Consider the following 15,991-nt stretch of genomic DNA (forward strand, 5'->3'; position numbering starts at 1 on the left):
CGTCTGCCGTAAATGTTTGGAATTTCTAGAAACGTCTGGAAACGTCTGGAAATGGCATACCTGTCTGAAAAAAGTCTGGGAATAGATTCATAATTCTGGAAAAGTTTTCAAAGTGCTACGTGGCTAAATCGATCTGACCAACCAGGGTGCAGTACGCAGTACTGACGAGTCCTAATAAGGACGAAATGCATATGCTGCTCTGCCATCCAAATCTCCTGAAAGAATATAGTTGGACATGAATTCTTATTTCTTCACATATATATTTTCAGCCTCCACAACCAACATCTGATATCATTTGTCAGGTGTAACGAAAACTCATTTGACAAATAGGCATTTTTATTTTTTAAAGCCTGATAAAGCATGTGGATACTACCTGATATCGGTTGAATGTCAATTGAATAACAAAACCTGGTTTGGAGGTCGGGTTGTTTTGAATTTCGAAGTTTAGGTTGATATTTTTTTGACCATGCGCTTTTGACCACGTGATCTAAATCGACAGAGAGGTCAGTTTATTTGAAGTTGTTACAGCTGACTCTCGTTAATTCGAACTCGAACGGAGAATCTTATTTGTTCGAATTACAGAGAGATTTAAATTAAAGTATTTTGAGAGGGTTTCTTCTCGACGGGGACTGGAAAGAAGTTCCAATAAGCGAGTTTAGACAATTTCAGCTTTGGCAAGAACAAGGTTAGTCAAGTGAGGGTTTGCTATGAATGGATCTTTTAAAGATCTACTTTTCAGTATGCCAGATTTTTGAATTGAGTCCAAAATCAAAATTATTGGCATTTCTGAATTTTCTAAAGGCGGTATAAAATATACTGGATGATTACAAAAGAACACCCCTGTGTATTGGTACCCCTGTGTCAGTGTCTCTGCGGTACTTGACCACGGATACGCAAAATCCCATTGGGTGTAAAAGGGATAACTCTTTTGTACTCTTTGTACAAATTTGGTTAAATGTAGGTTCATCATAATTGATCAAAGGTACTGCCTATTTTATGGATTTCTATCGGGTTTTAACGATTGCTTCTATAATTCATCAATCAAATACGAAGTCATAATTAGCGGTTTGTTTTATGATATTTCGCTTTTAACGGAGATTCAATTAAGTAACATAACGCGCGTCATTTCGTCCGATTTTGGCATCTTGTTAACCCAGGGTTTCATAACACGGAGCGCCAATTCTTCAAAATTGACGACTGTTTTCTTTAGGCCATCTTGGTCTGACGAATATCGTTCATTTTCTTCATTTAAACCCTCCATCTCTGTGGAGAAGAGCTTGATTTGGCTCTCCATCGCATCGTGAATTTGTTTGAGTTGTGCCAATGAGAAGATATTTAACTCTAGCTCCGTGAATTTACGTCCATCCGTCCTGAAATGATAACATTGGTTTTACAGCGGAGTCTCTATAACTCGAGTACGCACGGAGAATACAAAATTGATCGAGTTAAGGAAATTTTGAGTTAAGGTTTTCAAAGCATTTTTAATTGACGGGACCAGTAAACTTGTTGGAGTTAAGGAGATATTTGAGTTAAAAAAAAATCTACTGTAGAGCCCTTTGTAATATTGGTATGTTTGGTTACGTATTGGGCTCCCCCCCTGTTGAGGATATCAGATATCCAGGGGGTCAACGATTTTTGTTCAAAAGTGGATATCCAGGGGGTTAAATATTTACAAGAGAGCGGATATCCAGGGGTTGAGCATATTTTTGAGAGTGGATATACAGGGGGTCTTTACTGATAAAGTAGGATATCCAGGTGGTTCGATACTTCGAAAAATCAATATTCTCAACAGTGGGGGTAAAATCTTTTTCTAGAAAAGCCCATTCTTTGTCATTGCTAGTCAAAACAGGTCAAAAGTTTACTTTTCCAGGATCCCACTGCCAATCTGACTGAATTAAGTATATGGGTTTTGTATGAAACCATTTTGTGTCCATTTTCACATTTCTCGACCGATTTCACTCACTCGAGAGAATGAAGATCATTTATTTTATCCGAACTTCCATTCGAACTCTTTAGCAGTATAAACAACCTAGAAAAGCTGACACGAAGTGATGGAGATGGTCCAATGGGTTTCCAGAAAAATTGCTGTTGAGAATATTGTTTTATGAGTGATGTTTAAGATTCTTGCAATTTTGGTTTCAGGTTGACTGGGGGATAGGGGCACTCATACGGTCCGACCCACGGCATGTGCCGCCCTTAAGGGTAGGTTTTTCAAGACCATTTAAATGCACTGTAAGGGTGTACTTTTGATAGAGTGCACTACAAGCTTGATAGGCTGTAAGGGTGTGTTAAGGGGATTACTGTATCATTGTATTAGTAATACAAGTATGTCGACGTGTCTGGCTCATTTTCAGGTGGCTACAGCAAAATAAGATATGAAATCAATATACACTATAAGGCTCAGAAACGTTCGGTAAAATGCACTGTAAAGATACCTTTTCGCTGATCAAGGGCTGTACTGTAAGGGTTCGATTTTGAAAGCCATTTTTTTGGCGGCACATGCCGTCGTTTAGAAATTTAGTGCCCCCCCCCCCCCGGGCAGGTTAAGTATTGAATCTTGATTTGTTCGTACACACTTTTGCTTGCTTCATCCACGAGAATGGTAAAAATCTTCAACAAATGTTCAACACTTTGTTAGTTTTACTTTTCAAACTATATGAGATCCTAAATCTACGCGATCCTTCATCAACCGAAACGAAATTATCTGGTTCGCTTAAGGTCTGGGGCCGCTTGAAATATTTGAAACTGAAACACGGTAAGTGTTACAATTTGATAAAAAATTTGCTACATTTTCTGTCCAGGCAGAAAACTTTCCATTGTAGTTACGTGACGGTTACAAAATTTGTTTAGTTGAGATTTCTCTGAGGCGGATGGGCTACTTGAAACAAAATTTAGCAATTGGAAAGTAACTTGTTAATTTCTTTCAAGTGGCCCATGACCTTTAGTAGTCAGAAAATGTATTTTTGTTTCGTATGAGAGAACTTACTTTTCGTGATCCAATGGAAAAACTTTTCGTCGCGTCGCAAAATCCACTTTCATCTTAATGCCAAAATCATCCAATTTCTTTTGAAGAGGATTTTTACGAAAAACATTTTGTACAGCACTCATATTTTTAGATAACAATTTCCGCGGATGTGAGTGCGAATTCCTTTTCTCTTTTCGCTGGATTTCCATTTTGCGCTGGCGTTCATGGCGTTTACATAATGGCGCCTGGCCCACCTCGTAAAGAAGCTCAGATGGTAGGTTTGTGTGTGTGACTGTGGAGGTCAAAGTTAAGTCTAAAGCGATATTCCTTTCCGAAGTCGACATGATTTCTTGTTGAGCACTCTGTCTCGACTGACTGAAATTTTAAGTTATTTTCTTCTTTATAGAGAAAGATTTCTGATTTGACGTCAAATTTTTTTTTTCAATTCGATAATTTTTTTTGGTGATAAAAAGTGACATTAGATTTGCTAAATAAAATTAGATCTAGTTTCTCAGACGGCCGACTTTCTGCCCTGCCTAATCTAATTATTAGAATAGGCAAAAAGTGGACAGAAAGTTGATAGGTAAATATTTGCTTGGAAAAGATTGAAAAAAGTCATTGCAATGACGTCAAAAGAGGGAAATGCAGTGACTTTAGACAACCCACTTTATGCCCACTTAACTTCACAATTAGAATAGGCATGGCAAAAATTTGGCTGTCTAAACGAGAACTTACTTTCCGATGTTTTTTAATTTAGCCCAATTTTTGTGCATTGTTATCACTGATCTGGAACTACATGACTAGATTGGGGTTTCCATACAAAAGGATGCGTGTCCAGTTTAAGGGCTGACTAGTCCACCATCTTGTTTCCATTTCTGGTCTTCAACAGTGTGATTCGAATTTTCAAACGTTCGAAAATCTTAAGTAAATTAGAAAAGAACATGGCGGCCCTGTCGAATTCAAAACTTTTAAAAACTGGACACACTTTCCACGGGAAATTTGTTGGCAATTAGCCTATTTAGTGTGTAAAGGAATTTGATATCTGTGATTGTAGGATGGAATTTGACGTCAAATATAAGTTTGATAAGGCTTCCATCTAATCACTTGTCAAGGGAGGAAAATCGTTCAGGGCGTGATGTTGCTTTGGAAATCGCTCGGATTGATTGAATTCATAAGAGCGTTAAGCTTTGGGTATAAAGTATTGAACGAGTAAATTGTAAATATAATTTGTGGAGGGTTTGAAGCAAGTATGCTCAAATAGTCTTTCCCATTCCACTTCCACGCTGTTATGTACTTCACTGTTGGCGAGAAAGCCAGATCTACACAACCTTTCTCATAATGTTATTAATATGAAATAAATGCTTTTTCGTGATTTTTAATCCAATCAAAAGCACAGAAAACTGTGATAGGTCTCTCCTGGCGACTAACTCTAATAGCGACATTGCTTGGACCATCGCCATCATAAAAATTAGAAAGATTTGATTCAGCAAACAAGTTTTTGTCGCGGGCTACTTCCACGCATTGATTTTCGTTCTTGCAGTGCCAGCCCTCTCATCAAGCTGGTCTAAGAAATGTCGCCTTTATTTAACCTCTATCTGTGAAAAGATAGTCTTATGGGATTTATCTCCGGTGGTATGGTTAACCTCAGTAGTTTTTCTCTCCGAGCGACGCATTGAGACTCACTTCACATGTTATGTAATTTGTGATATTCATGACGTAATGTTTTATACGGAAGCACCCAAAAACGACCGGGTGCTTTCCACTAATTTTGAATTTGAACAATAAAACTAGTGGCAAACGCCTGGTCATTTTGGGTGTTTCCGTATAAAACATTACGTCATGAACATCATGAATTTGATGGCATAATAGTAAAGTTAAGACAATCGGTAAAATCACGACGGCTAACGAAAATTTAACAGGCCAGTGAGTTTCAACCAATCGAGTTTCGTATTTTCACTAGCCTATTACATTGTCCGTCCGTCGTCGTGATTATCCTGGTATGCTCAACCTCAGTAATTTATCAGCTTCCCCGAAGGAATATTGTTAATTATGTATTGGTATGATAATTTCTCATCTCATATAATTAATGAAACATTTATAAACATCAACATTTTTCTTGATGTGTGTTTCATACTTTGTTTCAAAGATATGTTTCGTATATTGTTTTTCAACTACTGAACTTTATGTAGATCCTGGAGGCAGTTTCCGGCCAACCGAAATCTTTGATCGGAGTTTTTGGAAAGCGGTATCCTAATGGTACCACTACTCGATGTCGGTGCCCAGCTGACACACAACGTTGTTTCAACATTCATCTAACGTTATATTGACGTTGTGAACGTTAAATAAACGTTGAAACAAGCTGCTCCATGGGATTAAGGCGGGGTCAAAATGCTTGCAACGTTACAAATCATTTTCAGAAGCTCATTTTGGGCTCAAACAAAGCGTATGACTAAGTAGAATAGGATTCAGTCTAGGCAGATGTTTTTTCATTTTGAAATTTTGCGTAATTCACAAAAATCCTCAATTTTGCGCTATTTTGATGACGTCATAAAAATTGAAATCCCTATAACTTTTGATACAATTATCAAAATAATTTCAAATTTTGACCAAAGATGCATATTATTAATGTTTTATGAATTAAATAAAAAAATTTATAAAATTTGATGACGTCATCACTTTTGAGGCAAAAAACTAAAATCCTTAAAAAATGCTGACGTCATCAAGATTTTGAAAATTTTTGAAAATTTTTTGAAAATTTGCATTAAAATGCATCTTTGGTGAAAGTTTGAAATTATTTTGATGATTCTATCAAAAGTTATTTGAATTTCAATTTTTATGACGTCATCAAAATAGCGCAAAATTGAGGATTTTTGCGAATTACGCAAAATTTCAAAATGAAAAAACATCTGCCTAGACTGAATCTTATTCTAATCAGTTATTCGCTTCGTTTGAGCCCAAAACGAGCTTCTGAAAATGATTTGTAACGTTGCAAGAATTTTGACCTCCACAAACCCGCCTTATTCCCGTGGAGTGGGTGTATATTGTGATGTAGCGCTATTTGACAGGAGCCAAATTCTTAGCATGCTACAATGGTTCTTTTTGGGTACCACTTTTTCCAAAAAACTGGGATCAAAGATGAAAGGTATAGCTCATCAATCCAAGGCTTATAAAGGTCAGTGGTTTTGGTGGGTTACAGCTTTTGGATTGTTGGATTGGATTTCAGGAGAGAGAAGCGGAGCCTTTTTTTTAGTTAGCCAGACGTTCGTTATCGAATGTTTTGTTTTGGAAAACTTATATGTGGGAAAGTCTATTTAGTGGCTTTGGTTGATTGATTTAAGGTTGGTGTTTTTGTTCTGAGAGCTCATTTCTTTGGTAGGACTTTGAGTTCATTCTATGCAAAAGATCCAGCGAGGAAAAATGACAAAGCTTTTCAATAGGTTTGTGGAAATTCTAGCCTATGTACTGACTGCCTTTTCCTATTCTTTCAATCTCAACGAAAAAACAAAACATTTTCAGTAAAAGACAGTGGAAATAAAAACTATACTCCATTCTTAATGAAACTCCTCACAGTACGAGCGAATAAAAGCCAGGAAAAAACAGAATCCATAGAAAGCCATAATGGAATGTCACATGAACGTCAAATTGACGTGTTTAGTTCATAGGGAGTTTTCATAAAATAGGTTCTCTTTCTCAACAGTCTTCAAGAGATAGTTATGCTTTTTGCTTTTTTTCTGATTTCTTTTTGGCTCAGCAGGACACCGTTAAGAAGTTCACTCCACATAACTCCATAATTTTTCTTTATTTTCACTTTTTCAAAATCGTATTCTTCCCCTTTTTCTTATCTCTTCTCTTTTACAGAACCACTTTTTGAAATCTTCCACAGCCGTGTTTATTTGATGGTTGATTACAGATGGATTAAGAAAGTGATCCTTTAAAGGTTTTTGTTTTTAAATAAGAGTGATATCGTTTGCTTACTCATCAATTTTAATTTACAAGCTCCACATTAATTGGCACGGATGTGGAGCAAGATTGGTCAGAAAGAGGAAAAGAAAAGCATTTCTTTGCTTATATCAGCATAATATAATAATAGGCAGGCACTGTCCTGATATGAAATATGTGTCTGATATGAAACGGGAAGACTTATGTAAAAAAAACCTTTAACATGACAATACTAACCAAGTTTAATTTATTAGTCCGTCTATCTTCCATTTATTAAATGTACAGTTGACTCTTGCTAATTCGAACTCAAACGGAAAATTTGTTCGAATTACAGAGAGATTCGAAATACAGAGAGTATTTTAAGAGGGTCTCTTACTGATGGGGACTTGAAACAAGTTCGAATTATAGAAAGATTCGAATTATAGAAGTTTGAATAAGCAAGAGCCTACTGTAATGCTTTTAACATGCACTTGATCTTAGTTTTTGATAGCTGATTAAAGATATTTATTGTTTACAGTAAAAGTCATCGATGATTATCCAAATGAAACTAGACGAACTAAATTTTCATCGGGGGAGGGGGTGTTACAAGGTTTGCGAGGTGACAGGTATGTCTGAGCCAAAAATCAATATCGACCCTTCGTGAGAAAAAAAGAAAGACATTTTTGAGACCCTTATAGAGATTTTTATCAAAATAATTGAAAATCATGACCCTTCGATTTTAGGGATTTTGGGACCCTTTGAGAGACTTTTTTTATACCTAGGGCGTCAGGACGGTTTACAGAAAAAAATGGCGGTAGAGTTTGAAACAAACACCTCCGCCACTGCTTACTCCACCCCGCGCTAACCACCATTTTCAGCCCGCCTCCTTAATTTATTTTTTTAATGATCTTGTGTAGGTGATAGGATTGTCTATTGTTTTACCTAAGTACCCCCCCCCCTCCTGGGATATTTCCATTTCGTTTTTCTGTATTGGACGGCTAGACTGATCTTCAAAGGGTTATATTTTTCTTCTTCTTACATCCTGGATGGCTGAGGTTACGGTGAATTAGGACTCTTAATGTCCTCTAATTTGCGGGTCAAAGGTATTGCAAGATTCAATCTGTATGCTGAAATGCGGTGCAAATTTTAAGGCTTCATTATTTTCTTGCTCAGGAACAGTCGGAGATTTGCATCTAGCCTTTGGCTTGAAACTCAATTTTCCGAATCTCTGCCTTTCCAGATATGATCTCGTTGTTTTGGAAAGCTGAAGACGAGATCTTTCAAACAGTGCCAATGTTTTTCTCTTGAACCAAGTTGAAGGCCATCAAAGTCTGAAGTTACTAATTTTGGTGGTTTCTTATGGTTAAGATTCAGTTTTTGAAAATACAGTATTGCACCATTTCCATTTAATTCAATATTTTGAAGGAAAAAAAACATTTTAACCTGTTTTAACAGATTTTATCAATATAGGATATGTAGCCATTTTGATAAATAATTGTAGTATTTTGGAGCAACAATTTGGAGCATAATTCTCCTATTTATATTTCCTATATCTTAAGCGATTCCTATTGAAGTTTCATCAAGAAGGCTCATCAACATGTAACTGGGATGATATTTCCCAGGATTCTAAAAATATTAGATTTTCGTGGGTCGGCAGCTTCCAGTGCAAATTATTACAAACATACACTTTCTTTGCAAGTTTCTTGAAAATTTAACATTTTTTGTTATGAAGGTACATTTCGCAAACTGATTTGGGTAAAAATTAGCTGAGAACCTTGCAATAATGGGTACCATGAAACGTCAGGGAAAGGGTTATGTATGTATGAATGAGACTTTGTAGTGACAAAAACGAAATCTTGCTGACGGAGCATTTCCAAAAGCTCCCAACAATAACTACATAATCATCTTGAAATTTTCTTTCGCTCTTTTAAGAAAAATTGATTCCGATTGGGATTAAATGGATAATCGGATTAAAAATCGGATAAACAAAAGAATTGATCAGTTAAATCCAATGATTTGTCGAGAGGTAATGACTTAATATTATTAAGTTGAAACAAAATCTCTACATGTTATTATGCTTTTTTAACGGGCTTTGTAATGTATTTTTGAATGGTGATTTGTTTGATATGTCTGGATAAATCATATAAACGTCTGGTGTGTGAAGATAAAGATAATAACGGGTATGATACGATGCTGTTGTAGCCCTGTCCAGTTTTGAAGTCGACTAGTCCATCATGACACCACCTTCTCACATACCCGGTAGGATTTTTTCAGATAGTCGGGGTAAAAATAACGGACTAAAACTCGATGGTGATTGATATTCCCATAGTTTTTGAGGCTGGGAATTTAAGTTCCATTGTTTTCAAGTCAGAAAAACCAGTGGGGATGGGAAAAAACATAATATCTTGCAGTTGAGGATTGGTTTATTTGATTATCTTCAGTGGGGACGAAAATTGGAGTAAATTTTTTTTTTCATCGGGGATGATATTTGGGCCAATTTTTCCAGTGGGAATGTGTCTCAGTGGGTCTGTGAGAAGGGGGTGTACCATGTTATTTTATAATTTACATTAGATTTTCGAACGATCAAATTTTAAAACATTCGAATGACGTTGTTGATGAACAGAATTGGAAACAAGATGGCAGATTAGTTAGCTTTTAAAACTTGACACGCTTCCTTTTATTTGGGAAGCCCGATCCAGTCAAGTAGTTTGAGATCAGTGATTAGAACTCCCTTTGACTTTTTATGGACTTTGTAAGCATACTGTTGATGGAGTTTATTCCATTCCTGCAGGAGAGTAGCATCCGTCATTTTGACGCCGTTTATTACGCTAACGTTATTACGTTCCGCAAATCTACGTATCCCCTTCACCTTTTTCAGCGTAAGTCGAATATCACTTGTGGAAATCTTTCTTAATCTTTCTTTTTTAAGGAAGACACCCCCTTCTCACAGACCCGGTGGGATTTTCCAAAGTAGCAGACCAAATATCGATGGAGGTTGATATTTCCGTGCTTTTTTATGGTTGGGGATTTGAATTCCATTGTTTTCGAGCCAGAAAATCCAGTGGGATGGAAAAAGTAGCACAACATTTTGTAGTGAGGATTAGCTTATCTGATTATTTTCATGAGGGGACAAAAATTAGAGTATAATTTTCCACTCAGGACGATGTTTAGACAAATTTTTCCAGTGGGAAGGAGTCTCAGTTGGTCTGTGAGAATGGGTTGTCTGTACGTGTTTTTGTTCTAAATATAATTTTGTTTCTGATTTCGTTTTATTTCGAAATAACGTGATCTTACTTTTTCTGTTTCATGGAAGAATGTAAAATCTGTAAAATTTCATTTGGTACTTTCGTCAAATTTAGAGATCCGATAAATTGGATACATATATCCATCAGCCCAAATCATCAATTAATTCGGCCCAAATCATCAATAAATTCAATAAAAGAAAAACAAAAAACAAAGAAAAACGTAAAAGAAGTAAGAAGCAAAACTAAAAACATACCAAAGAAAGAATCAAAGGACACAACAAGCTAATAATCACATCTACCAACTATAACAAAGTTCAAAAAGACATGAGAATTCCGCCGATCAATTGACATCTGGAAAATTAATTGAATTACAAGCCCATGTACAGAAAGAAAAACCTCATCTGATTGCAATATGCGAAGTGAAAACGAAAGTAGGCCAGCTAAAACATCTACACGAATACGAATTTGGGGAGTACACGCTCGTTAATCAAACAAATGTTGACACTAACAAGGGACGTGGTATCATCATATTATCGCATATAGAATATAACGCAAGTACCAAATGAAATTTTACAGATTTTACATTCTTCCATTGGCTGGCTGTATGGTCAAACTGCAGACTGTAAGAAAGTTTGTGAAAGGAAAACTTTTACTGTTTTCTTATAATAAGTATAGGGCTAAATCTCAGAAAACCCCAAAAATGTTGTTTCAATTTACTCAAAGGGTAAGCCCTCTATACAATCCGAAGTTTAGAAGGGTTATAATAAAGAAGGGGCTCAAAAAAGGGAAAATTCTTTTTGAACTCCTATAGGGAAAGGTAATCCGCCATTTTAGTTGATGGTGATCAGGAGGAGGCGTCAGAAATCGATACACTTTTGTGTTCATCATATCTCCCCATCAAAAGAAATCTCTTCAAGAAAATTGATTTTGTCTTTATTGAGTCTGCTTTCTCTAATCTAGAAAAGTTTGCTTCTTTTTCTTTATTTTTCCCATTTTAGATATCTTCAAGCCGTACTTTTTTCTTGTGTTTGGTCTACTGGGCTTTCTTTAGATGTTTGCATAGTTTGAATTGATGTTATTGTCCCCTTTTTCGTAATCTCTATTCATTTTTGAAGGGATATCACAAATTGATCTGGAGGTAGTTCGGTTACACGCTCAATTATGCGCAGGCCAACCTTCAGAAGTTTCCAACTAGTTTCATTATTTTCAAGCCATTGTTTTTCTTGTGTTTTGATCTATTGCACTTGTAGATTGTAGGCCGTCTTCTATATTTTGGTATTGACTTTTTGGACCTACCCGGGTGGAGGTCCTATAAATTAACCTTTGTCCGTTGTCAATAAAACTGTTGGAACTTTCTAAAAATCAACGGAACAGCCGATTATCGCCGGAAAAACGGGTTTTCTTGAATTTCTTTTATCACCAGGTAGGTCCATTCAACATGTAGCTTGTTTCTTTTGGATTCGTTGTTTTCAATGGTAGACAGAAAAGATTCTTTTTTGCGCATTATTTATATGAGCAAACCAGGTGGCAAAGGCTCGAGCCCTGAAATTAGCCGATTTTCTTCACTATCTCGTAAAGTAAATGCTTTTTAGATAATCTAACCATGACAAACGATAGCCCTTGCCCCAATAAGCATAAATAGGGTATGATACCAGGGGTGGTCAAAGCAATTTTTCAGAAAATGAGCTAAGCTACCCAAGTCTGAAGTCGGAGGGACAACTGTAGGGTACCCGAGAGAGGATAAATAAAGAGAGAATAAATAAAGTGAGATATCGATGAAAAACTTTGACCTGGAGTATGGGATGAAATTATTTCAGGTTTTTATAAATCTTTTTTTTCGGCGCTTTATCATCAGCTCGGTCTTTGGAACTTCTAGCGGCTAGATTGCAAAATTAAAATTAATGTGTTTTTAAATTCTTTCTTCCGAATGCCGATATAATTTCGTTCTATTCCAAAGCGAGCAATTCAATATTCTAAGTCAATTTTTGGGATGACCTAAGTTAGATTTTACTAGACTTCGTGTTTTCTTGACTGACAGTCTCGCTGGTTCAATGGTGTTTCAGTTTCATCTTAAAAATCATTAGGAAGTGAATTGCATACTACTGGTAAGGGGTGGAGCCACATTTTTCGTTTAAAGGCTTAGGTCACTGACCGTTATACATAATAGACAAAGTTTTTTTATTCCGGCAAAGCAAAAAAACAATCTTACTCTAGGTACTCTAGGTAGCACTTATTCTTACTCATCAATTTTAATTCACAAGCTTTTTCACATTGAATTGACACATATGTGGAGCAAGATTGGACAGACAGAGGAAAAGAAAAACGTTATTTTGTTTATATCAGCACAATATAACAATAGGCAGACACTGTCCTGATATGAAATACGTGTCTGATATGAAACGGAAGCACTTATGTGAAAATAAACCTTTAACTTTCAGAAAATATCAACTTTGAACATTTTGTTACTGAAGCCGTTAGAATATGAAAATAGTCTTCCATTTGTTTAAAACACCTCCTTCTCCATACAATGCATCAATACTTGGTCATTCGATGGAGATTTTCTATTAACCCTCCCTCCACGTGACTGTTCTTCATGCTGTGATTTTTTCTCAGCGTGAGTGTGATCACGCATCGTGAAAACGTGTTTTTGTCAGTCAATGGGTTGGCTTCAATTGTTATCGTCTTTTACGTTGTGATTTGAATGGTTTGCAGTGTTATCTTTTTTTGCGTATTCATGATATGCACAATTGCAATGTCTTCCACAGACCCAACAGCTGATTGGTTGAAAGTGACATATTGATTGATTTGACGTCACTTGAGACCAATCATCTATTGGGTCCTCGATGTAATGTCAGAAGACATTGCAATGGTGCATATCATGAATACAATTTATTCAGTTGTGGTATCGTCAATACACATGCGACCTGTAAAGATTTGTTTGAACCAAAAACTTATGTTTATAACAGAAGGGGTTCCTAGCAAATCTTTCGGGATAGTGGTACTTTTGGTACTGGCGTGGGCGTGCAAGGTGTAGGCGCGGGTGTAATACCGAGTTTATGTATATGTGTTTTTCTGCAACGGAGACGGTAAGGTTCTAATTTGAATGGATCCTGACTGACTGAGGACGGCGGTAAATCAACACTTTTACTGTCCTGGATTTTGCGGGTCAGAACTGCGGGTTATTCCAAAACGCTTCAGTTTCTCTACCGTCCTCAAAAGTGCAAATACATAAACTCGCTAATATATGAGGATATGAAGATTTAAGGTAAGAGAAACACTAAAAAAGTCCAAAAAGGCAGTTGAAAAGTTTTCACGAACATTGATTTAAATGGGGGTGAAATTAAGATTCTTTCTAAACGATCCAATCAGTCTTCGATCGGGTGGGACATGACTGACCCACAACGTTGTCTTAATGTCCATTCAACGTCATTATTAAGCTCTTACATGTACGTATTTGAAATATAATGTAACAGTTTGATAGACAACTCGGATCTGATGGAGTAGAGGAAAATATTTTTATCAACAGTTATCTTAAGTATGATAGCTAGATCTTTAAGAGTTTATACGTTTTCTACTGCCAGTAGCAGAATAAAAAAGTGTGACTTTTCCACAAGTCAATCGCTGTTTATGATACGCCGGAGTGAAATTTTAGGGTAGGAGGATTATCTTCGAGTTAAGATGGGTTTTGAGTAACACGAAGTCGAGTTATGGAGGGTAATATCTTCTCTTCAGAAATGTTTTGATGTTTTCCATCAAGAAAGTTTGCGGTTGAAACGCTCAAATATTTGCTTTGTGAAAGGATATTACATTTTCATTTCAATTTGCATAGAATGAGAGGTCACGAGGTTGAGCTAACTGTAAATACTTGATACGTCGTTTTGGCGTCTTATTAACGTCCATATGAAGCCTGAGTAATATATTAATATTCAAAATGTTCTATCTGTAATGATACCCATTCTTCACAGAGGTCTCACTTCAAATGGTTTTTATTGTAGCGGTTTAGTATCATTGACACTGTTTTGGGTCGTAATATATGGCCGTGATGTAGAAAGACTTTTTATAGGTTTTCTAAATTGGACAATGGAAGAAGAAAAAGTTCGGGAAATCGAGAAAACTTGATTATCTGCGTGTTTTATGAGTATCTTTTTGGTTTGTCTTTTTTGCGTTTTTCAGGTCTTGGTCTTGCCAATTTATCATTTTTGGGATAATTTATGTATTTTATTCATAACTAATAGATCCAGTATTGTGCAAAAAAAAAATGGAAGAAGGAAAAGGGGATGCTCTTCACCAATCTATCAAGCACGTCATTACAACGTAACTTGAAATTTTCGAATAATTTTTTGATTTCAAATGCGCGTACATCAAACCCAAAGTAAGAAAGGAATGCCAATCTAGACTTGTTCATTTGGGCGGTATCAGGCGGCATGGTTCGTGGCGCTCCTACGTGACCTACATGATGCCAGTTGCACATAATAGGTTAAGGAGGGTCACGGACCTGTTCAGAATTCTCCACCTTAAGTACACGTTATATATAAGAATAAAATATATAAGAACATAACTCAAATTCTTTCATTTGCCTAAGTGAGGGGTATTGCGGATTGAAAAGTTAGGAATATCGCTTAAAACTATGTGGATAGAAAAGATATGAATATCGCGTGAAATTAAGAGTTTTGTCAATTTAGGGGGGGGGGCTCTTTTTTTCTTTTTGACATCACCAGAATTGGAATAATTAGAGTCACTTTGAAATCAAATTCATTGATAAGATATTCTTTTTCCAAAACTTCGGAAAGCTAAAAAATAGGCTAATACATGGCTACCGAAGATATTCGGCATTCGACATTCAGGCTTCAAAAAAGATTATCGGGAAAACTTGATTCCTCTGTTTCAGCCTGCTAAAAACGCCTACACGGTCATTTTATTCGCACGTAGAAATGAGAATTTATTCTTTGTATTGTAAAGTTTGTATTTTTAAAAAGGTGAACGTTATAACTTCGCATATGAATTTCAATTTATCGTGCATTTGTTAATTTCTTTGACCTTTTTCTCATTATACCGGAGAGTTTCAAATTCCACAACATCGACCTATCATAAAACACCTTTTACAGGAGATCTTCCCAGAGATGGTAGATGAACTTATAAAAAGTATATTGTGGAGGGACTGACTGTTATATTTCATGACAGCCTCACCTTTGTTTTACTATATTGAGACAGTTTGATTTCATATAAGTTTTACTGGACTTTTTGAAACTCAAAGCCATTTTTCTCATTTGATCACGCAATTTTTCCTTAATTTTCACGCATTCACGCAAGATAAGCCCATTCACGCAAACCGCTGGGGGCTATCATATAATTGCTATGGTTTGCCTGACATTTGTTTGAAAGCTATTTCGACCCCTTTCTTTTCAAGGTCTTCATCCCAGGTCTTTTGCTACATAAAAGTAAGTATTACTATGTGTCCGTTAATTGATCACTAAGACAAGGAAACTATTCATTTTTCGGACAATATGATTATCAATAAAAAGAAAACGAAGGGAAGTGACATGCATTGATTTTAGCGGTTAAATGTTATGGTTATTGCTTAGCAACGTTCCCTAAATCTCATATTGAAGTGATTGAAATTGAGAACAGGTTTATTATGAATAAGAAATCTTATTATATTCTGATTATTACATTATTCATGGTGTGAGTATGGAACAATTATATTTTGATTGACTTTTATTCTCATTTTTTTCTCATCTTCATGGATATGGTTTGAATCCGAAGATGTCTTGCTCATTTGGAACACCTTTACGGTTTTCTTTTATAAGAATACAGCTTCTCCTTTTTTGAAAGGGAATATCAACCGTTTGAAGAAACATTTCAT

At 36.1% G+C, this 15,991-nt stretch overlaps 1 protein-coding gene and 1 long non-coding RNA gene across 4 annotated transcripts in view; one reads left to right on the forward strand and one right to left on the reverse strand.

Moving 5' to 3' along the window:
• The window catches only part of LOC136821603 (voltage-dependent T-type calcium channel subunit alpha-1H-like), a 97,576-nt gene that overhangs the window by 23,118 nt on the left and 58,467 nt on the right, over positions 1-15,991 (forward strand). The window lies entirely within an intron of this gene.
• LOC136821606 (uncharacterized) lies at positions 1,060-3,354 on the reverse strand. Its single transcript, XR_010848775.1, has 2 exons — positions 2,987-3,354; positions 1,060-1,370 (listed from the first exon to the last, which is right to left on the reverse strand). It is a non-coding gene; the product is annotated as an uncharacterized lncRNA (long non-coding RNA).

The sequence above is a fragment of the Clytia hemisphaerica genome, unplaced genomic scaffold, assembly GCF_902728285.1.
Source record: "Clytia hemisphaerica strain Z4C2 unplaced genomic scaffold, Clytia hemisphaerica genome assembly, whole genome shotgun sequence".
NCBI lineage: Eukaryota > Metazoa > Cnidaria > Hydrozoa > Leptothecata > Clytiidae > Clytia > Clytia hemisphaerica.